The 24,090-nt window shown below is 48.0% G+C and overlaps 1 protein-coding gene across 9 annotated transcripts in view; it reads left to right on the forward strand.

Annotated features, from left to right (window-relative positions):
• Window positions 1-24,090, forward strand: part of LOC100118600 (protein rhomboid) — a 167,623-nt gene that overhangs the window by 111,861 nt on the left and 31,672 nt on the right. For all 9 annotated transcript variants that reach the window (XM_031922531.2, XM_032597067.1, XM_031922529.2 and 6 more), the window contains one exon: window positions 13,662-13,725. The gene's annotated coding sequence lies outside the window, so the exon portion shown is untranslated. The remainder of the gene's footprint in view (window positions 1-13,661; window positions 13,726-24,090) is intronic.

The raw sequence follows: 24,090 nt of genomic DNA on the forward strand, positions 1-24,090 counted from the left end.
TTTATATCACAAAGACTGTGTCGCATACAGTCTAACAAAAATAGAAAATAAAATATATAAAAATACCGCCACATAAAATCACATTTCGTCATATTTAATTATCACATTAAACTTTTCTAATATTACGCTGTACATTTAAGGTTTGGTCATAGACCTATCTGTATTGCACGTTTGAAATCTAAAATACCTAATACTGAAAGAATTGTTAAGCGCCGAGTCTGACTAGATTAAAACTAGATTAAGATTAAGAATGCAGCGCCAGAGGACTCAGAGTTGTCACGATTCAGTGGCAAGCAGGTGCCGCCGTAGTGCCCCCTTGAAGGAGGCGAGAGAGAGAGAGAGAGAGAGAGTATGTTGGAGGTAGTGGGGGGTATGAGAAAAAATACAGCAAAATGTGTTATATCAGACTCGTTTAGTCGGGCGGCGAGCTCCATACCGCGTGGAGATTAGAGGCCGTTTTACTTTACGTTTAAACGTCAATAACTCCCGCATGCCCCTCGCGGGAACAACTGACGTTATCGCGGAACTCGCTGCCCGGTAAAGACCTCCAGAGGTGGGGCGTACATGTGCTCGCTCTCTCGTATACGTGTGTATACACAGGCCGGGCCATACGCTCAATTTTCCATTTCGACGGTATCGCAACGCTTTTGTTAACTCTTTTTTTACGATGCCGGTTCGAGAGTCGAACTGTTTCGAATATTCTAGAAATTCGATCGGTCGCATGGTAAAAAATAAATTAACCTCGCCAGGAAGTCCGACGTGAATATAGACCGAGTGCTGTGAGTGGATTTCGAATCAAAATCAATTGATCGATGTGCATATCAAGTTTTTACTCGGATTTTCAGAATTAAATTATTGATTTAAACTATTGAAGTCTGCGAGGTTATATATTGCACTGTTTATATTTTTCTGCAAAAAATACACATTTTTACGATAAAATACTCGCGTACATGTGAGATATTTAATTACCGAGTAGAATAAATCAAATCGATAGTACGTTATAAAAGTATTTTCACATTTATGTGCCGAACGTGATTCATTTAGCGCGCATACATATTTATCACTTTTACTGAATTAAAAGAAAAAGCTTCGCGCGCGTAATCTTATTTTGCAAAAGTACGATGATCTCTTCCGCGAGAATTCCAGCGACGAGCGGGAGTAGGCGCACTCGTCTCGGCGTAATTCGATCGGTACTTCTTGCGCCGCAGCGAAGAATAACTGGCTTAATGTCTTTTTGATGAAAGTCACTTCGGCGCCAGCCGCCATTGTCCTTCTCGTGATTAATGACATTATGATGTCCAATTACGAGTAACGACGAGATCCATATACATACCTGTATACTCTCGGCGTCTCTCGTTCCTGGAGAACGACGTCGTTTTTTAGAAAAATTCCAACCGCTTGCGACGTCCAGCTCGAGTTTAAAGCCGGCGCCTGACGGCGATAAGAACAGTAAAAAAAATACCGAACGTTATATAAATCAGAAACGTCGATAAATTACTTTATACGATGTACGACGTTGAAGAAAAGGTTCTATAGTGTAGTGTTCTTTTTATATTGTGTCAGGAGCTCCGCTGGGTGTTTATTATTTTATGCGGAGCCCGTGACTTATGTTTAAGTATGAGATGGAGATAAAACGAGATTTACGGTTGCGCCCGAAGTTTTATTAATTTTCATTCAGTTTTACTGCTGCCATACTCGTGTAGTAACAAGGTTGCACAGGATAAAGCTTTCTGGTCACGGCTATACGACCGATAATATTTTCATTAATACGAGATGTAAAGGGGTTTTACGGGAGAACAGGTTTACGGCTCTAATAGTTCAGTAGTAGCGCATGCGTTTGGTCAGACGCCAGAAAAGCAGTGAATTCCAATAATGAAGAGATGCGCGAATCGCAACGTTCCGTCGAACTATGCAACGATTATATAATATATACCCGTATATGTGCATTGTTATTATCGTCCATATTTTGATATCGCATATTAATTTAGCGAAAGCCTCGAAAACACCGAAATAAAGCTCCCCTTGTGTTCCCTGATAATTCGATAAAACGCAGCGGAATACCGAGTTTGTGTATACGTAAGGGTGCAGAGGTCGCGGCAGCAGCAGCGCCGTAAGCGCCGTAACAAAGGCTATTATTGTGAAAATTCTTACCGCTAGAAAAAGCGATATCCGCGCGCGCGCCTCGCAATAGCCGAGTCTCGACTGCACACACACACACACCGGCGGAAGACTGCAGGGGAGTCGGTGTAAAGGAGGAGAATACATATATATATATATATATATATATATATATATATATAGTTATATACACTAGCCGTGCGCGGTCGTACGGACGCGACCCCAAAGGGCCGCGGGCTACCAGGAGGCAAATAATCCAATCAGAGAGAACTCGAGGAGTGCGGCACATCCGCGCGCAGGAAATTCCCGTACCTCTCCCCATCTCTCGACTCGGGAAAGACGCTTCTCGAGTATAGGTGTATGCGGCAGCCTGAAAGCAGAAAAGCTTATTATTCCAGCCTCTATTTCTTTGCCCCGCGCGCGCGCCCGATAATGCTCTTCTTGGCTTTCACCGCACACCTTCTCGGCTCTTCTCTTGGAGAGAATTGCACGCGCAGCGAGAGCGCAGGAGACAAAGAACGCGAAAAGATCTCGCGCTGGAAATTGTTTCCTCCAGCTGTTTTGCGTATGTATGTACACGCGCTATAGGAGCGCGAAAAATGCTGCGCATCACGGAGAATGAAAATTTTCAGCCTGGGACGCGCTCGACATTTAATTTCGCGAGTCTCTTAGCCTGCGCTTTTCAGCTCGTCAAAGAGCGCGCGTGCAGTGCGCTTCGTTTCCTCTTTTACCGTTATTCTGGAAACTATAAATGTCGCGCGCTTTGTATATGGTGCAATTTCATTTTCCTGCCTGCTGCGCTTTTTTTCAAAATAATGGAGCATCCGTCACGCGCGACGTTTAGCCAGAACAAACAAGGGCAGAGTCAAAGTGTCGTTGCTGTATACCGGCATTTTGAATAATAATGAAATTGTTTAACGAGGTGACTTCGAGTTGGTCGATAAAAATACAAATACGTCCTTCTCTCGCTCGCGAATATGTACAGTACATAGCACAGTCGGCGTGTGTCGAGTCATTGAAAATCCTGGGATTACGTGTACACCGCACGTATGTACTCGCGACGCCGGCGAAGCCTCGCCTTATGTCTGCGCGTCTGTTCGCCTCCCCCCAAAGCTCGCATGTTATTCAAATGCCAGGATTACCAGCGAGCGGATGTCCGTCCTCCTTCCTCGCGCTTGTTCCGCCTGCCGTATAGCGAACGTCTTAAGCCTTCGCTTAAGTCTTTCCTGCCCGGCGGCTTTAACCCCCTTTCGTCTAATTAAGTTTCGCGTTATTATTCGCGTGTCGTGGTTTTGAAAATTTTGAAAATCAGAAATGATGAAAGTCGCTATAAAATTTATATCGACGAGAGCTTCGTGAATTATTCATAGACGCGGGAAAAAATAACAACGCGGCGGCGGCGCAGGCCGTTTGACGTGCTGTATCAAAGTTTGCGGCAGAACAATATTACTCGACGCGCTGAATATCAAGCAGGCGGCGGCGGCGGCAGTCGCACGTCGCATCAGTGAGCATGTATACAGCCCGCGTTCGCGCACATAGAAAAACGTATCGATGCAGCCCGGCAAAGTAGTTATCCCGCGCTATGGTCAGCCGGTACACTGCCGGCTGGCGTGTGTCTGGCTCACGTCCGCGGCTCTAACGAATCCCCGGCTCAAAAATAATCGCGTCGACCTTCGCCTCCCGGGCGATCTCATAAGGTGCGAATTTACTCTCCGGAGAATTCCCATAAATCCTCTTTCGACTACTAAATCACACGTTTGCCGCTCGGGCCGCCGGCTACTGCTATATATACAGCGTCGCGGCTCCCTCGCTCCTTCTTTTATTTTGGCTCGGAGTAGAGCTTGCGCTCGTCTCTCGTCGTCGAACTTTACCTCCCTTTTTACTCCTCGGCTTCCTCTCCCTCCGATCTTCCCGCGGATATAGTCTACTCGATTCCTCCCTCGTAATTTTCTAAGCCAATCTACCTCCATCATAATATTTTACATACGTCTCCTGCCCTCGGCTACTACCTTTATTTTCAATTCCCCCCATACGCGTCGAAATTGCACTCGCTGGCGTAAATACGAATCGCAAAAATCTGCGGATTTGCTTTATACGCGTGCACGCCTGCGATATCGCGCGCCTTTATTTCGCCCGACTCTATTTATTCAGCCCCTCAGCCAGCGCGCGTCCCTGTGATCCGCAGCGCGTCTCTCGAAATCCGAGCGCGGCTGCACAGAGACGCCCTCGGCTGCGCACACCGGGGACCCGGCACTCTATGCCCATACTCTCGCCTTTCTCCATAGACGCGCGCGTACAACGCCCGTGCGAGAGCTGCTGCAGCGCGTTATGCAGATTCTGGCGGATCATATCGCTCAATATAGGCGAATTAACGTACGTGCCAGTGGCTTCGACGAAGCTGCTGCCGCTGCCGCTTCTGCGGAGCGCGAACTCGATGTAATAGCTTAAGCCATTTACCAGAGCACGCGCGCGCCTAGGCATGCGCGTGATCGTCCTCGATTCTCGGCTCGCGCGCGCAGCCGGCTTATGCACTTGGCGAGTCGCGCTACTCCGCCTTTGTGCGGCGGCGTTAGATACACTCGAGTGAGAGTTGCGCCGCGTGTGTGTGGGATATGAACCTCGTATTTCGTGAGCCAAGCCTAAGGCCCTAGCTCGAGGTGCAAACGAGACGATAGCCGGCGGAGGGAGAGGGCCGCCAGACGGGCGATTTGCATTTTGCATGCCGATGTGCGCCGCGCTATTGACCGTGGGTTGATTTTACATTTGTATCGCGGCTCCGCAGACTTATCGCGCTGTTGACTTATCATGAGTCGACCATGCACGGGGATGATTTATTTCCTCGGGGCTCGCGCCCGCAGATGTTTACGTCCTGCGCGGGGCGATATTGACTTTCTGCTGCGAGTGTCGTATTTCTTACGTAACGAAATTGCTTTCTTCTGCGCGCGGTGTATGTTCATGAATGCTGACATTGCGATCGGTGTCGATGGATCAGTGTTTTTATGTTTGAAAAAAGCAAAACTACTTTATTTAATGTAAAAAATAAGTCGCTGGCAACACGGTTATGCAGGAAAGAGGTTCGCCGTGAAATCCGATGCAACGGACGGCATAATGTACAAGTTAGGTCGATGGGCGCAGTGTTCTTCTCTGTATTACCGCGAAATCCGATTAAAAACTTTTCCAGAGCACATCTGGGCTAATCCCGGCTCGCGTTGCACAGCGTATGCACTTACACATTTAAAGCGCGTACATCCTCTCGCGTCGTCGATTCTTGAGCATTCGCCACTAGTTGGCCGCCTGTATACTTAGCGAGAAATCATTGTAGCGCTGGAAACAAAGTTACATCCCATTCTCCCCGCAGCTAACGAAGTTATCGCGTGTTGGACGTCATTTCGCTCGCGTAAAAGTTGGATCGAAAAATTTCGAGCAGAATGGTAGCGTATGCCAGGAAGAAATAGCGTAAGGATCGAAGAACAAGCCCGTCCTCGTCAAGCTAAGACGTGTCTGCTCCTAAAAAGCGGAAACTCCCGCGGCCGGACGTTTTACATCGCTGTAAAATCCAACGAGCGCACTCGGAGCGCGGAGAAATTTTTCGCTTCGAAAAATGTTTCATCGACCGACCTCCCTTTCTCTCTCCGGCGGTAGCCCAGAGAAAAATGGAAAGCTCGCTGACTTGGCTCAACGCTCGTACTTCGCTTTATATACGTACACCTGCCGCCGTCGGTGAAGTGTATTATACGCGATACAGACCGAAGGTCGAGAGGTCAGCCTGTATAGAATATACTCGTGTATAGAAGTATAGGCGCGCGAAAAAAATTTCCGAGAGGCTTTCCTCGGCCTCTTTCTAGTGGCCGCCTCTGCGCACACGCGCTTTCCCCCCGACGGCTTCACGTCTACTCAGGTATACTTAATAGGCAAGAGGCGCCGCGCCGGCTACGGGATCAACCTTACGTGTCACGTATACGCGCGCGAGAGAGACTCTCCCTCGAAGTCTGCTGTCGCTGCTAACACAGACGTGCGGCGTCCGATGTATATATAACGTGTGCGGAGACCACCCACACATGCGCGAGAGCTATGTATGGTTGAGTTCAGGTGTACATACACACGCGGCGCACTGCATATGCATACCGCTGATGCTGTAGAGACGTCACATGTTATTTGCTTGGATTAGCTGCTCTGTACTGCATGCGCCGAGTGTGCTGTGTGCGTAACGTGCTCACGCGCGCGCGCGAGAGAGAGAGAGAGAGAGAGAGAGAGAGAGAGAGAGAGAGAGAGAGAGAGAGAGAGAGAGAGAGCGAGTTTAATCATTTAGAAGAGGGACGGGGATTGTCTGTCGAAAATTCACTTTTTTCGAGCGTGAAAGAGAAACGCATCGGATCTGCATATCGAATCAGCAGCCAAGTGCGTATTCTTGGAAAAAAAAATATTTAAAAATATACTGGCTACATATACAAGAGTCCTGCACGACTGCTATATGTATAGCAACGAAGGGCCTCCGGAGTGCAGGAAAGTTTTCAGAGAGCGAGAGAGCGAGTACAGCCACATCAGGTAGTAGGTAGTACGTGGCGAGGAGGTACTTCTTCGTCCCCTCGGCGGCACTGCGCCGCAGCTCGCGGTCCGAGTGCATGTGCGTTCTTTCGCGCGTCCCCGGAGTGTCGTACGGTGCTCGCGCGCGCGCACGTATATATACCAGCCGCCGCAGACGTGATGTCCCATTACGTGTGTACACACACAGACACACACGACATAAGTGTGTGTGTGTATATATATATATATATATGTATATATATACTCTTGCGGTAAGAGAGAGAGAGAGCTACTGCTGGGACTCATTCCTCGACACCGCAGCAGCGCTTTCTTCCGCACACCAACGTGTGTGTCTCCTTCTCTCTCTCTCTCTCTCTCTCTCTCTCTCTCTCTCTCTCTCTCTCTCTCGCTTTTTTTCCCCGGCGCGTTTCTTCGCTCTGCCTCTAGACTGTTCTTCTTTTTTCGACTCTGTATATCTTGCTGTCGTGGGCGTAGCCGCGGAAGAGGGCAATGAATTCCCTTCACTCTCTTAGGGATGACCTCCTTTATGTAGCGAGCTTTTTTCCGACCCTTTTTCCCGGCGCTGCTCTTATACTTTTCCTCGGACTCGATGCGCGAGCGCGAGGGAAATTCTTTTTTGAAAATTCCTCTTTGCATTGTTATATACCTATACACGCGCAGCGCTGGGCAGATCCCCGCAGAACCGCGGGATAGAGGCAAGTGTGTGTGTCTGTCTTTATTCCTTTCAGCGCTTCTTATTTTCATTCTTTCTCCTTCTCTACTGCCTGGTGCTACTGATCTGCGGGGATATACAATGCGGGATGTACAGTGTAACCGAAAGAAGTTTTCATGCGGAGAATCCAATTTACGTACATTTTTGGAGAGGAAAAATTTTTTGCCACAGTGTTGTGGTTCCCACTTGTGTATATTTTGGTTCGCGATCGAGTGAAACGTTGAATACTCCAGAGAGTGGACTCGTTTGTGGAATTTTGAATAATAAATTATCCATGTATACTCTATCAGCTGCTTCTCGCGAGGCGCATTGTTTCTGCTTGATTGGGAATGCATGCGAAATGCCGCAAAATACCTACTACTATCCCCGATATAGAATGCTCTGTGACTGCGAATCTGGAAATCAATGCGCTATTCTTGTATCTCTTATACTTATTCGAAGTATTAAACAGAATGAATCGCCACAACTTTGCTAATTCACAATATTTTTCCCATGAGCAAACGTATACGGATTCGCGTCTCTCTCTCTCTCTCTCTCTCTCTCTCTCTCTCTCTCTCTCTCTCGACCTCTAACGCTGTTATCGGGCTACACTCACCGAAATTCCATAGCGGAGACCGCATCACGTTCGTCGCACGCACGTGTCCGAGTTGGCAGCGGCGTTCGATCGCTATATTCTGCAGAGCGCGAGAAAGAAGAAACTACTCGCTGGCGCCTGCAGGGGTTGGAGAGCGAGAAAGCCGATTCCGACGAGATATACCTTTACCGAAATTGATATTCGAGCCCCGATGTATTTCGCGGGGGAGAGGGCCGCCGACGCTCGCTGTTTGCTCTCGGCGCGGGGACACGCGCTGGCTTTTGTTTGTTTGTTTCGCCGCTCACTTATACGGGCATTTGAGCTTTGATGGCTTTTCAAACGTGAATTGTGTACTTTTATCCGCGACGCGAAAAAGGGTGACGCGGCAAGAGGCGTCGCCGCGCAGTGGGATTGATTTCACTTTTTTCTCCATCCTGTGCTGATTTTTTTGATATTTTTATTTTATTTTTCGGGCTTCGGCTAGAATCGTATCACACGTGCTGCAGCGCAGGTATTCCCGGTTCTATTCGTTCTTTCGAGCTCGATCGAATGTGTAACTTTTTTTCCGCTAATAGTCGCAATTTTTATCGCAAATTGAAATTCCTTTTTTCATTCCGTGCGGCTACGACGGATTCTGTATTAACCGCTTCAAAACTCAATAACTATATCAAAACGATACTACCTTCATGCAGCGTAAATAATACAGTGGAATAAAATATTTTCATCCAAAATTCATTAATTCTATATTGAGCCAGCAATTGTATTAATTATTTGCGATCTTTTTCTATAATTCACGTGAAACTGCAATAAGGAAAAGTTTCGTACTTACATCGTGTGCACATCAAACTCGATACACTGCTGAACTGATTGTATTTTCTCGGGATCCGGGTTAGCTAAATAAATTAATTCTCTACTGTCAGATATGCCACAAAGCCACATCAAAGTGCAATCACGAATTCACGCTGAAAGCCAATGCCGAAAGCCAATTACAGGCCAATCCACAATGTTATTAACATTCGACTGATAAACAGCAAAAGCTCGGTCATTAATTGCAATAGCTCCAGTGTTACATGGTATGTGAAATCGGTTCTAGTGTCATATAGAGCTAAGCAATTTAGTATTCGTAAAAGCAAAACAGTTTTGGACTGGACTTTCCTCCACCGCTCAAGCTTTGGGACACTCTGTTAGTTTTCGGCTAGCGTCGATAGGTGGCGCACAGACACTTTTCCGTTACTCTCATCGCAATCTGCTTATAAAGAAAAAAATTGATGTCATCAAGTATAATATCTTGTTGTCTTATATACTGTTAAATTTCCGTTATAAAGCTTATAAAGGTTCGCTAAGAAAAAGTTCGACGTACACCATTTCAAATTTATTTTTTAGCGGCTGAAAGAAAAGCTCCCGTTCCATACAAACCTTCAGCGAAAAACAAAAGCTCGCGGCGCAGCGCCGGAAGAACAATCGAAGGCACTCTCTGGCCTAAAATACGTTCGCAAGACCAGGAAAGAGGAAAAGAGAGTAAACAGCGTGGAAAAAGATTACGTCTCGGCCCATCTCTCGCTGTAAATAAATAAGCAAGACGTAGAAAGGGTGAACGGCTCGAGAGCTTAAACGGACTCTCCGCGGCGCGCGGCGTTGTCGAATCCGAGCGAAGGCTTTCTGAATATTTTTTTTAAATTGCACTTCACTCGCTCGGCTGGGAGAAAATCCGTTTTCGGAGGGTAACGAAATTCCCAGTCGACGTCGCCGCGGAGTCTCGGATCGACAGCTCCACTTTACGCTCGCGCGCGCGCGCCATCCACCAAAAAAGCGAGAAGAGCTCCCTCGCTTTTTTCCTTTATTTCTCAAGATATTCGTTCTTTGAAAAGTCGCGCGCTAGAGAGAGGGAGTAAGGGGTAGCCGAAGCGCGAAGGTAAAAATCCAGTCGATTTCTCGCGCCCGCGCGCTCCGCAGCTCCAGCCGATCTATCGTGTCCATTCGTCAGATCGACAGCTCGACTTTACGGCGTTGCACCTCCGCGCCGCTTCTATAATACACATACCGCGTTGCCTTCGATATTGTATACGTGTATATAGTGGAGAGGCGGCGCAGCCTGCGAGTAACTTCGAAATCGAGCGGAAGGAAAAGTCTCGTGCTCGCGCGTGCATTTTAACGCTGTTACGGCTGCATGACTTATCCCGTCTTCTTTTCTTCGCTCCGAGCGCGCGGCAGAAGGAAAATATTGGTTTTGCGAAAGGCGAAACCCGCCACACCGAGACTCTCGAGATTTCGCACATTAGCATCGCGTTTTGCGCCGATATTATTCCGTCCGTCATTAGGTAGAATTGCGGAGCAAGACGCAGACGAGCCGATAATACTGTCGTGTACCCGCAGACGCGTATAGAAAAAAGCTCGCGAGTAATTCGAGCCGGGACATTTTAAATTTCTCTATAACGCTTTCGGAATTCGCATAAAAGCCAATGGCATCTCATTCCGGCATTCGCGGCCGGCGCTTCGGCTTTTATCCGCGACGCGATAAAAGGAGCGCTGAACGAGAGTGTATAGGGGGAAAAAAGAAGAAGAAGCAGCAGCAGCGAGGAAAAAGCGAAGCTCGAGAACGAAAAGACAAAACTTGCGCAGGCGAAACGTCTTTCGTTCCAGGTGTCACGAACTTGGAAAAAGTTCCAGTCGCGCGGCGTACTCTTCTTCGAGATCTCATATCTGTGAGAAATACGAACGAATTTGCGGGGGAGGGAAAAAGAGGTGTGCACTCGCGACACGAAAGAAACGGACTTTTCCAGTATAAGCTGCTTCTCAACCGAAGCTGTATAAAGTTCGACGAAGCGAGCGCCCGCGTATAATCAGCGAGTGTAATTCGGCGCAATCGACTGCATCATATAGTTCTTCGTCGTACACGGAGGCAGGAAGAAAGAGCTGCAGATAAATAAAATATGCACGATGAATCGACGGAGCGAAAAGAAAGAGGCAGCGAGTCAAAGAGGATTGATGATGAATACACGAGCAGCTTATATATAGCGACAGGAGCAAAGTGCAGCGAAGGAAAATGGAGATTGAAAAATTCATGATCGCCCCTGAAGTCTCGAGTCTTCGAGCCGAGCGAGCCCGAAACTGTTTGAAATCAGTTTGTAATAGTGCAGCTTAGGCCATCCAGCAGCATTGGCTGGAAAATTATTCATGCCCTGCCCGTGTGACTAAATCGATGCCTTCGCTCCCACCTCGCTGGCCCGTAGACCTCCTTCTGCCCCTGCAGCCACGCAAAGTAACACGTAAGCGTGTGCGCGTGCAATCGCTCCATCTCTGTCAGTGTGTGTTGCGCCAACCTGCCCGTGTGGCTACGCTGCACGCAACCTACTGTATACGGTACTTCTCCTAGGTTAAATGCTATTTCGCTTGATTAGTTCTGACCCCCATTTGTCGGGGTCTTGTACACACTTTGTAATGGCGAATGCAGCTTTGTCGATGATTTTTGAGAAACGCGCGAGCTTCACTTTTTGCTGAAGAGTACGCCCCTCCAATTAATTTTGCAGCTACGTCTTTATTACGTTGATACTTTTTTATCGTCATTCATCGAGAAACACTCGTTCTCTATAGTTAAACACAGTGAAAGGCAATTTCGCTTTCCCGATTTGTATTCCAATTGTTGACGTTTGTTTTCGTAAATCTATACTTTTCCAATTTCAAAGCAGTATCGAATGAACCAATCAATATACTATCTCAATAAATAAAAACGGTAGTTTCTCGTAAAAATTGTTTTGGTAAAAACTCTGGCAAAATGATTGTTTCATGCTAAGTTGCTCGCAGCAATCAGCAAATAAAATTGCGGAACCAAATTGAAACTAGAATAATGAACTTTTTTACTGCCGACAAAAATTTCAAAGCGAAATATCGGTTTTCGTCAACTTTCAGCAGTCGATGTCCTACACTCTGTTCCACAACGAGTTTTCCAAGCCGAGTACACCTGGAAAACTACCGCCGCGGCAATATACTGAATCCCACCGCCGACGGCGAATAAGTTGAGAGCATTTTCAGAGGCTTCGTCAGCCGCTACCACTGATAACGCAGCGAAAACTAGAACGACGTCCTCGTATTTTTCATTCATTTCACGCGGCTGTCTGCGCGCTCGCGTCATCAGTGCCAAACCGAGAAAAGTCCCCTCGGTGCAGCAGTCACCTACATAGATTTACCGAAAGTAAAGGCTCAGGAGGATTTAAAGGAAAAACCCAGGTTCGGTCAGCGTGCAGGTGGGCTTTGGCGAATGGGACATTGGTAGCGTCAGGGGATGTTTGGGCTTCTGGACAGCACCAGAAGCTTTCAAAGAAGCAAACTGGGACGCGCTGTCAAGAAAAGTCCGGGGAACTCGAATTCATCGACAGTTGGGAGGGATTCGATGAGGAACTTTTGCGGAAACGTGGCTTGTGACACTTTTCGAAAGAAGATAATTTATTTTATCAAGAATTTAGCGCGTTTACGTCGCAAAGTGCGAAATCAAGGTGCTGCTAAACAATACCTGTTGAAATCTAAATGACACCGCCAGTCGCGTCTCCTGTTGTAGTTTGTAAAATTCGTAAGTACTCGCGTGCATCGAATTCCGATTTCACGTGAAACATTTGTGAGCAATCCTCTCGATCAAAATCTTTTCAAACGCATCGCGACAGAATTCTCCTGAATTCTTGCCGAGCACTCGCGGACATTACCGTTAAATCCAGTGCAAACATGCTATGCCTTTCCCTATACTGTGATTGCTATTCCAGAAACATCCAGAATAAAATATAAAAGTCCGGTGAGGAAAAATAAGTATCGAATAAACCCGGCCGGAATAAAAGCAATACTCGAGAGGAGCATTAAAAGCGAAGCAGAGGAGATATAGAGAAACGGATACAGACGCGCCGAGCCGAGAGAGCACGAGAGACAAGGCGCGGCCGACCGCGCGCGCGCGAGAGGGAGAGGGCGGGAGTCGATTGACCGAGAGAATCGAGAAATATAGAAACGTTCGAGAAAGAACGAAAGCACGAGTCTTTAGCTTCCGAGGCGAAATGTTAATCCTGCGCGATCGTTTTCTTGTCTGCTCGACACTAGGCTGATGCAATTATCGATGCATTTAGGTGTATTTCGACTCAGCCCTAGCTCGGCTTCCATCGCTAAAGCGTTTTTCCTTTCCATTCTTTCGCTCTCTCTCTCTCGCTCTCTCTCTCTCTCTCTCTCTCTCTCTCTCTCTCTCTCTCTCTCTCTCTTCCTCTTTACGGCGCGCTGCGATACGCTTTTATCACCCACAAGTGGTGCTTCGGTGACAAGAAAAGCGCTCGAGGTGAAGTTTAATAGGGAGCTGATTCGCTATTTTTTATCGCATGCTTCCCTCGATCTTTCTCTTTTTCTCTCTCCTGATTATTCCCATGCTATAGGTTTTGCTATTTTTATTCATCCGATATTTTTATACTCCCGTTAGCAACATTTGCATACCCGTTGAACATACAAGAACAGAGGTGCTTTAATATTCATGGAATATCAAGAGCCTTTGTCGTTTCGATTTAACGCGTGTTTGTAAATTTATTGATCGATTGGTTCGATGTGCGTCCGGGATTAACTAATAAACGGGTCCTTGCGTTAGCTTTATGCAGGGTGAAAGCATTCTATAGTCGATTCCCGTCTGTAAGCCTTGTAATTTTCCCAGTTCTAATTGAGAATAAATAAACAATTTTCAATTTTTGCTTCCAGGTGACCAAGATGATGCGTGAGGGAAGTACATAATCCAATTCGACGGCAGAATCGCATCCTAAAGGTACGTAGCGCATAATCAATACAATAACGACGGTATTAGTCGGTTTAGTCGAACGTATTCAGCTGCCAAAGCAGCGCATTTCTGATTCTTCGAACGAGATACAGCGTAATATAGGTTAATGAATAGATTATACCATAATACGCTGCTGCGCATAATAGCGCGCTCGCGTATATAACGCTCCTCAATAATACATACCAAAGTCGTGTAAGCTTTGTAAGCACATCAAGCGTCAGGCAGAGTATTCAAAGGTACGTCATTATATAAATCGTATCGCTCGCGCCTCTGCTCGCAATTGCCGCTCTCAACTGTTACACCTCCGCCACACGCATACATCACGTGCAACCGCAAACTACTTTTTCCCCCTCTCGTATAATCCAATACTTTCATGCCTCGCGTCTGCAAAAAAAAAGAACGACTCGTTCAATCGAACATTCGTCCTAATTAAAAGTACGCGGCGCAACACCTGAGCGAGAACCGCGAGAGAGAATCGAAAAATAAAAGCTCGAGCGCGGCTTTCATCGGAGATGTAAAAAAAGCCTCGCTATGCCGAGGGTTTCCGCAGCGCGCTCGCGGTGCAAATGAATTCGTCGCCGATTCCCCGAGCGCGAGCGCGCGATATTTATTTCGCCGAAGAGAGCGACGACAAATGCTTTTATTAAAAAGCGAGCCGGCGACTTTTGCCGCGTCAGAGCACGACGTCGTTTTGTTGTCTTCGCCGCGGGATTTATGCCTGAGAGAATCCAGTTCTGTCGCGGCGTGGCAACGGTTTTGTTTGTCATGGAGCTCTTTTTTTGCTGATGCAGTGTGTACACCCGCAGACGCCGGCGTATATTCGCAATGCTTTTTCTTCCGTGTATTGCGGATATATAGGGGCCCCGTCGAGTGCTGAAATACACGCTGTTTTAGCGGTCCATAAAAGTTGGGAGACCAGCGTTTGATGAATTTCGCACGAATTTAAACTGTCGTTTCAAGAAACGTCGATTAACAAATTTCCACCTATTACAACTCGGGTTATAAAATCATCGAGTGTATTTCGCACTGAATAAAACGCGCCGGTTCGAATTCCTTCAGCGCGCAGTTTGTATCGTGTCAGTGTTTAAAGCTAACCCGTATACGTACTGGCGTCCCAGTAGCATATAACGCAGGCTGGCGCGCGCGAAGCCCTAAATAATAATAACGCGCGCCGACAGGTTCGCGCCATAATATTACCGCGGAAATTTATTTAAATTCCGGGGCGCGTTCGAGCGCGCGCGCGTCGGGGACTAGGGCTTCCATTTGTAGGGTGGTTGCACCCACCGCCGTCGCCACCATCGCCGGCGTATGTAAATTTTACGAGTTGCCGCGGCGCGCACAATTAGCGGCGCGTTTTAATGGCGGGCTCGCGCGGCCGGCTGTGTGATTCGTTATATGAATAATATACGCGTCCTGCGGGCGATATACTTTTTTTCTTCTCCGCGGCTCGCGTGAAAAGCCTTTTTTCCCTTGCGATTTGATTGAAAAAGCTCGCGCGCGCGCTTGTTAGTCCGACGAATATCATTATACGCCGCGCTCTCTAGGCGTTTCACGCGCGCCCGCGCGATAATTACGCCCAGCTGCTCTGCGGCGCAGTCGAGTTTTGCTCCTGTTGCCGGAATAATTATCTCGCTGACGCGCACCGCACGAAAATACGTACCGAAAAGAAATCCTTTGACTAATAATCGTTCTTTGAGAATACGCGTTGTTCGTTATTTCATCGCCGGGGTTCTGGGCGAAAATAATTAGCACAAATGTATATCCTACTTGGCGATACTCTTATAGGAATAGCCGTAACCGATACAATGGTTACCCGTGCGCGGACGCGAGTTCATTTCGCGAAGGTATAGGGGCGAGCGACAGTTGTCTCGGAAATGTACTTGAAAATGACGGGGGCGTCGATTGGCTCTCTTGGAAAAGAGAGACGTAGTAGTACTCGCCGAGCGTCATATCGCCGAGTGGTAAATTGTATCGAAGTACCACTCGAAGCCGTCGCCAGCGCGCTCTGCGAGTCTCGAGTGCGCGCTGCAGCCTCGCTGTATCGTAAAAATCTTTCATTGAAGCCAGCCACGATTAGTCCTGCGCGTTCTTTTCTCTCCTCTCTCTTTTTTCCTACCCTCGCGCAGCTCACCACTCGGCGCTTTTATTTCCTTTGCACTTTGCGGCAGTTATTTTCAATTTTTTATCGCTCTTCCCGTAACGAGCTAATTGCAGCTTTCGGAAAAGATTATACAACTTTATTATCTGAAATTGTCGTTTCCAATTAGACTTTATTGGATTTTGCCCGATCAAGCCGTATACCTTTTTTCGCGCTAACGCCCATAGCTCAGAGGTTTCGAGTTTATTCATAATGGAATTCGCGTTCGAGAAACGCACGCCGATTGACAGTCGTCGGTTCTTTGTCGGGGAATTTGTTATGAACATCCAGGCTATAAAAAATGAGATTATCGTTCGTTTCGCGCGTTAATAAAGGATTTCGCTTATAATCCAGGCGTGCAGCGCACAGCTGGGGATAATCAAATACGAACAATGCGCGGTAATGACGGAGTTTTAATTAAAGCGCGCATTTATTCAAACTCAAAGCACATGGCCGTAAAAAAAAGATGAATCATTCATACGTGACTCGCGACTTTCTGGCTGTTTGTGAGCGATTTATTTATTAACGAGCGCGTGCGCGTGTGCGAGCGCGTGTTCACGTATACGAATATAATCCCCGCATATTCGCATAAATAAATAACGATCTCGCCGGCCGTGCATCCGTCATTTCACTCGTCATAAATATTCTATACTATACAGCCAGTTGCAGTCAATCCAGTCGGCCCATCACTTTTCACTCGTGCATTATATACCGGTATAGGCGTTTCTTTCATCGCATTCATGCCCTGCAGCGCTTGGCTCTTTCAGCGGTTATAGGACGTACTCAGCGCACATCCGATCCCGCATAGTGCCTCGCCGCAGCATTCGCGTCTCGCTAAGGCGACGAGAAGAAGAGCGCGAACCTGCGCATGAAATAGAGCGCGGTCCGAGAGAGCAGCTCCTATCGGCCATTCAGTTGCACGCCCCCTACGTCTTTTCAGTCCCTCATTTCGCCCGCTCGGCACTTTGGCCTTTCAGTCACTGCAATATTCGCGTTTTTTTCCTGATATATGTCCACCGGGGGTACGTGAGCTGCTTCGAATACGCACCCGCGGAACGTTTTTACGCGACCCGAAGTGAATTTTCCACCGCGAGCTTTCTTCGCAGAAGCTCCGGAAACATTTAAATCCTCGCTCGTTTTTGTCCGACTCTTTCTCTCGCTCTCCCCCTTCGACAATCACTTGGCCGTCCGCAGAGCTCGTGCCCGCCATATCTCCTGCTTCTTTTTCCGGCCGTTCCTCGTGCAGATCGCAGAATCGCGTTTTTTCCCTTTGGTCGTCGCGAGCGACTCGTTATACGGTGCGCCGGCGATTTTTCGCCACCCGTGTCGTACGTTGGAATTCTCCGACGCCACGTTTTTCCTGCGCGTATAAGCTCGGGCCATGTATAATCACTCGTTTATTACGCGACGTTTTTCATCCGTTCGGCGACGACGACGCGATTAAAACCATCGCCCTATCTCCCCCCGCTGTACCGGACGCGCTGCCAGCGTACGAAGGCTCGGAGTAAGGGATGGAGAGAGGCGAGAATTACCGGGAGCGAAAAATAGAGGTGTGCGCGCGCGAGGAATAGCAGTTCAAAGAGACACGCGAGAAAGATAGATGGAACTAACGCTGATGTGTGCTCCGAGCTGGGCCGGATGTCCATTGGCGGTTTCCTCTCTTTTCAGCGGTTCCTCGCTCTGTCCTCGAGATTTTTCCAATCGATGACGCGCCGAGGTGTGCGCCGCGCACACGCTTTATCCTCTGCTGCTGCAGGGCGGCGCGAAAAAATCCGACGCCGACTGATGTATACGTATACGGATTGATATGCGCGGCGCTTTTGACGCGACGTTGTTTTATGTATACGTATACGGATACGGGCGGAGATGTAAGGCGATTACGACGGCTAGCGCCAGGCAGAGATAGAGGGATGGAATTTTAACAATTAAAATGTTTTATTACGCGTATCGCGATGCACACCCTGTATACTGTCTCCTCTCGTTTCGTTCCGTTTCGCCGGCCGGCCGTGTAATTTCTTGGCTTGTATAACTGCGCTGTCCGCCGCCTGCGAATTTACGAGTCTCCGGACGCTTCGGATACGGTATGCGGATTATGAGCGAGGAACTTTAATTGTTTTCCCCGCGCATATAATCTCCTTTGTTCTGCGCGCGAGCACGCTTTTAGACGCGCGAATTAAACGCCTGTGCTTCTTTTCGCTCCTGCGTTCGACGCTCGGGGCTAGAGCGCTCCTGATTGATTTTCCAAAATGCATACACGGCTAATGAGCTGCTGATTATTAATCGCCGACCCCGCAACTTTGCTTTTAGATGAGCTTTATCGATTATATCGCCGCGACGGCCCCGTCAACCGATAATACCCGCGGCGCAAGCACACCAATTTATGAAAGAGACGCATCGGCTCCAAGTAGAACAGGTCTTGCTGCGCCAGACTCGCTTGAAATAAAAGTCTGTACATATCCGAGCGGCGGCACTTTTCAAATCATAAAGTTCGCTCGGCGCACACGGCTTCCGAAAAACCGTCTCGCCTACACGCTCAATTTCGTATATCCATCGTCTTGCTTCCTCTCACTTGAGCTTCGCTATACTCCGCAGCTGTCTCGCGTCGCAGTCCGAGCGAACTTGTTTTTCGAATATAAAGTTGCGCTGGCCGAGAGAAACACGCGCGCGGCCCCGAAAAAGATGCAAGCGAAAGATGAAGCGGTGTCGGTGAAACTTACTCCATTTACGCGCATGGGATACATCGGAGCAAGATTTGCTTCTCGTATTATATGCACATCGGGGAACACTTATAGAGCCCAGAGCGGATGTGGGGGGCGAAGTTGAAACGCGAATGCGCGCGCTCTGCCGAGCATTCGAATGTGACCTCCACTTAAACTGCGTATTATGGCCGGCTCTCCCGGGAGATCAAACGCGGAATGTCGCGTTGCTTTTCTCGGTATAATACTAGACCGCGGAGTACTTATAACCGTTGGACTTTTTGTATACGCGCTTGTGGCGATCATCGGCTGGCGTATAGTGTACATTTCGCGGAGCAGCTGGAAGCGAGTCGAAAACGAGCATATTTCGTTTTTCCCGCAGCGTAAAGTGCATGATAATGTGCTCCGGGTCATTATTCTCTGTTACGCGTTTCCCGCAACGCGCCTATTATAACCGCAGCTCGAGTGCTGGAGGCGAATGTTATTGAAGCGCATTACGCGCTCGAGGGCCTTTCGCTCAAAATGTTAATTAACCGTTCCAATAACAAAGTATTCATTAATCTACGGCGAAAGCCGCGTAAAAATCCTTCCCTTTGAGCTTCCTTTGTTGCCTTATACCTCCGTTGTACGTATACAAGTTATTAATCACCCCGAAGGAGTCACCAGAGCGAAAGTCGAAAAGCCCTGCACAGCAACCGGAAAAAGAGAGCGAAATATAACAAGGCCAAAGAAACCGGGCGGTAAATTCAAAATCACGCTTCGCCCGTCCGTCGACTCCGTATAAGTGGTTGCTCTTCGGCAAAGAGCGAGTGCGATGTATACAGCGTATAACGAGCGGAGAAACAGAGAGACACGCGTCGAGATAGCGAGGGAGGAGTCGAGGTTCAAAGCTTCGATCCTCCGTCCGATCAGCCGGAAAAATGTAATTAGGCAACGGCCCGACCGAGCGAAAACACACGAGCAGACGCCCCCGCGCACGTATAGGCTGTACACTAGTGCAACGACCATCGGGCGGAGGCGGAGAAACGCCGAGCGAGAGGCAGCCGTGGTTTCCTAGAGTGCGTCAAAGAGTTTTCGTGTTTGCCGCGCGCCCGGCGCAGAATAAACTTTGCGCGGCGTATGTGCAATAGTTGCTTCGAACGGGGGCAAATTCAATCGCTCGTTCGGCAAACACCGAGAGGTAGAGAGAGAGAGAGAGAGAGAGAGAGAGAGAGAGAGAGAGAGAGAGAAAGTGGACTCTCTCGCGTCTATGAAAAGTGCAGCTTTCTCCCTGGAGGCGCGTGAATTCCGTCGAGAGAATGAGAGAGCGTAGAAATAAAAGCGAGCGACTAGCGTGTGAAAAATCGAAATTTCGGTAATGGCCGCGCTCGGGGGAAAAAGTCCGGACTTCTGCTTGCTGTGCGCGGCGATAAAATTGTGTCACACCCCAAGCTGTAGCTGTAGCTCGGGCGCGCTTTTTTCTCCTTTCCTTCGTTTTGTCCCTTTTTTATGGGCCGCGCTGAATTTACGAGTTTCGAAAACAACTGTTTTTCTCGCTCCGATGGAGGCCGCCGAGCTGCTTTTTTCTTTTGTTTGTTTTCTTTTTTACAGCGCGTTCGCGGAATTTTTTAAGATTCGTTTGATTGAATGGACTGGACTAAGTTCGTGGAGTTTGATTTGGTAAGCGCGGCAAGAAAAACAGCGAGAGCGATTCAATATCGTTTATTGCCTTACCGGAGCAAATGTTTTCTTGGCACACACACATACGCAGCGTCTAGCTTTACGCTTCAGCGAAACGGTATCGCTTGACGAGAACTTAGGCGTTTTAACACAGTGAAACGTTCGTCCATCAGACGTACGAAAATCTGAATTTATTCGAGATTATTTCTTATATTCTTCTACTAAAGCGCGAAATTTCTGTAACTCAATCCAGTGCAGGCACACACGTGCAGCGATCAGTCCAATCTGCGAATCTCCCTTTATCTCGCGCTCCGACGAGCATTTCTCCCTTTAGCTCTGTACTCGGCGAACGGCGTCACACGAGCTGGTTTCCTGTCTCTTTCCCAGCTGTCTATCTAGCTTTAACGAATATACCTTATCTCCCTTTCTCGGCTAGTTGGCGAGAATTTGCATTCGATCATTCGTCGATATTCAAATTCATTTTGCCGAGGCCCGAATATAACCGGCAATCTGTTAGACGGACGTGCAAGCACGCGATTTGATTCGCAAGTTGGATTGCGGTAGAGTTGTGTGAACGAGTTGATTCGCGCTTAAAATTATTCGGAGATTAGCGATGTTGATCTGATGCACTAATATATTAAGAATGTAGGTGATACGAAATATTAGCAGCGGTTGTGAGCCCACGTGCGTAAATTCGTTACTGTAAGCCGTACCCAATTTACATTTTACATAATTACATGTGGCACCAGTTAAAACAAACGCGTAATGCTATAATAAGTTATAATTATGGATAAAGTGACACGACAAATTGAGAAATTATAACGCGTAATGCGATGATGTGAACTTATAAATACATACATTTATTAGTTGAAGTTAAGTTATCAAAAGCTCAAAGAATGCGAATGAACACTCTTCTTGATTACGCAAAAGTATATGCGTAAAACAGAGCAGCTACAAGGGTGAAATGTGCGAAAGGTATAATTGTCTGTGCTTTTAACAGCAATAAAAGGAAATTGCTCCGTTACCCCGGCACTGTTTCAACACGATAACTATGCTCTTTTATGTACCTCACTATTAGGACCAAACTTACAATGTTTTCACTGCTTTTTCCACGAAATCTCTTCATTTCTCTTTCTCTCCCTCCGCTAACTCGTTCTCGATTTTTTCACCCTCTTATTTCCTCCGTCTATTGCAATGGATGCTTTTTGACGATTTTCCTTTTTTTTCAATTGGTTCAATTTTCTTACTCGCAGATTGCATCAATAAATCATCGAAACTTTGTTAAAATCAGCGGCATACAATATTCCTCCCTTTTTATGAATCCCACCCGGCCTTAAGCGTAGCATCTTCACGTCGCTACCATCCAGCTTAATAAAGACGGTAATTGTTCACACCTTTAGTGTCCATAAACTGGATATTCCAGCGCGTGTTCTCCTCGTTATACGACCCGACTCGCGATGTTTCCCCTACTCCTTCCCTCATACGCTCTCATATCTCGTCCTTGTGCTTCCGCCTTCCCAATGCTTCCTTTTCCATTTCCCAGCGACCCTTGGCTATTCCCTGCGCACACATTGGTCCCCAGCTTTATTTTTCTCGTCCCAATTTTTGTTCCTCCGCGGCGAGCCGGCATCACTCCTTGTACCACCCCCTCCCCCTTTTTTCATCGGTTGTGCACTATTTTTTTTCTCGGAACAGCCCTTTCAATCGATAAATACAAACCATCCGGTGTGGGCCAATTCCAGCTGTTTGTACAAGCTTTTATTGAAGGCCGGGGGGTCGCAGCGCCTGCACAGCGATGGCTACGCGCAACTGCTGTGATATTCCGGTTTCATGCAAACGACTCCCCGGCCCGATGCGATGCAGCAGCGGCCGTACTTTTTACAGCAGGTTGCGCGGACTTTTCTCCCTTTCGTATAGGACGCTTAATATACCCGTTTATGGACTGCTTTCACGAGGCCGCTAGGGCTAGGGGATCCATTTTTTATTCGCCGAAGTAAAGGACTTTAAGACGCTCTCTGATATGCATTCGATGCGCAAGAGAGAGAGAAAGAGAGAGAGTGAGAGAGAGAGAGAGTGAGAGAGAGAGAAAGAGAGAGAGAGAGACGTCGCAGTGGCAAGTATATAACGTCGCTCCCTCGGAGCTTTTATTATTCGCCGCGTCGTATAACCGAGTCTCTCTCTCGCTCTGTACACACACATATAGATCTATGCGCATGTATTTTGAATGATATTGCGTGGAAAAAATCTGTTTTACGGCCTGACAGTTTATTACAGCGTACACACAGCGTTAATAATCCCGCGATGCGTCTTGCTTCTCCAACGGGCTTTCCTTTTTCAATCGCCGGCAGGGGCTCTTTGTTTTAAAACGCCGCTGGAGCCGTATACCGTTTACGGCGCCATATCCCGCGCGCGACGATACGACCTTCTTAAAAGTGCGCTTTCAATTCGGTCGTCCGCAGGCTCCCAGTACCGTTGCGCCGCAGCTAACCGTATAATGAACACATTCTCCATTTAACTTTCCTGCACTGCGAGCGCGGCGGAACCGCAGCGCGCGGGCGCAGTCTATTAGCGAGGAGCGAAAAACCGAGAGCGGTAGCAGCCGGGCAATGCTCATTGTCGCGGCTAATCGCGGTGCAGCCGCATCGAGCCGAATAAAGTGCGAACGGCCTCGTCGTGCGCGTATATGTATATAGGGAGAAATCTGCTGAGCGTCGAGAGAGGGGGAGCGAATTCCCGCGTGCGTGCCTCGGCCGTACGTGCGAACGAGCGCCGCTGGAGATTAGCTACGCGAGGCATTTAATTTCCGTGCGCTGTACGCGCGAGAGCTCGCTCTATACGTGTGTGCGTGTGTGGGTATAACGTTATGTAATTTAATTAAATCCTCTCGCAGTAGCGTATACGAGCTGCAAGAATGTTCCTTTCAAGGGTTATATCGCTCGCTGTCGCTGCAGCCATAGATGGAAAATGCAGGCGGGCGACGATGTGTGAATGGGAAAGGGAGAGACGCGCCCTCGACGGGAGAGAGAAATGACTCGTCTGCTCGGGAAAATATTTTCGCGCTAGCTCTCTCTCTCTCTCTCTCTCTCTCTCTCTCTCTCTCTCTCTCTCTCTCTCTCTCTCTCTCTCTCTCTTGGATGAATGGCGGATCTGCTCGCGGCAATATTGGCTGGACTGTTTCTCCGCTGATTAAATGTAGCTATATTATACCTGTGTGCGCGCATTTAAATTTTCAAACGCTGCCATAATAGCGATATTAAATTTCGCGTTCCGGCTGTTTTATACGCGATACGCAGCGGGGCAAAGAGATAAAAAAAGCATCTGAAAATAAAGGAGCAGTATGATTGCCAGTCGCAGAAAGTCCCAAAGCGGCGGCGTGGGCAAACAAGCCGTAAGATCCGAAAATAATTGCCGATCGATATCAGCTTGGAATAACGCGCGGACAAAAGGCAAAAGCCTGCAGGAGTTTCCAAGTCTCGCGGATACGCGCCGTTCTGCAGCTGTGCTGACGAAACTTTTCGTTTTCGCCAGCCGCCTTCTTCATTGCGGCTCTCCATTGTTCTCTCCCATCAACCGCAGAGCGACGCTATCATCGGCAATCCTTACCCGATGCTTTAATTCCCGTAATCCGTGGATGCAGCCGCTACTCCCTCCTCTCCCCTCTTTCTCTCTGCCTTCGTGTTCGCGAATGAGTAATTACGCTTCGTCGGGGGAACGGACTTTTCTTATGCATACGCGCACTCGCTCTAGTTTTCGCGATCGTTAATATTAATCGGTTTACCGCTTTGTCGATCTGAAGCCTAATTTGGAGTGCTTGCATTAAAACAGTAAATTGAATATTTAAAAGCTTCGAGCGAAATTTCG

The sequence above is a fragment of the Nasonia vitripennis genome, chromosome 2 (assembly GCF_009193385.2).
Source record: "Nasonia vitripennis strain AsymCx chromosome 2, Nvit_psr_1.1, whole genome shotgun sequence".
Lineage (NCBI taxonomy): Eukaryota > Metazoa > Arthropoda > Insecta > Hymenoptera > Pteromalidae > Nasonia > Nasonia vitripennis.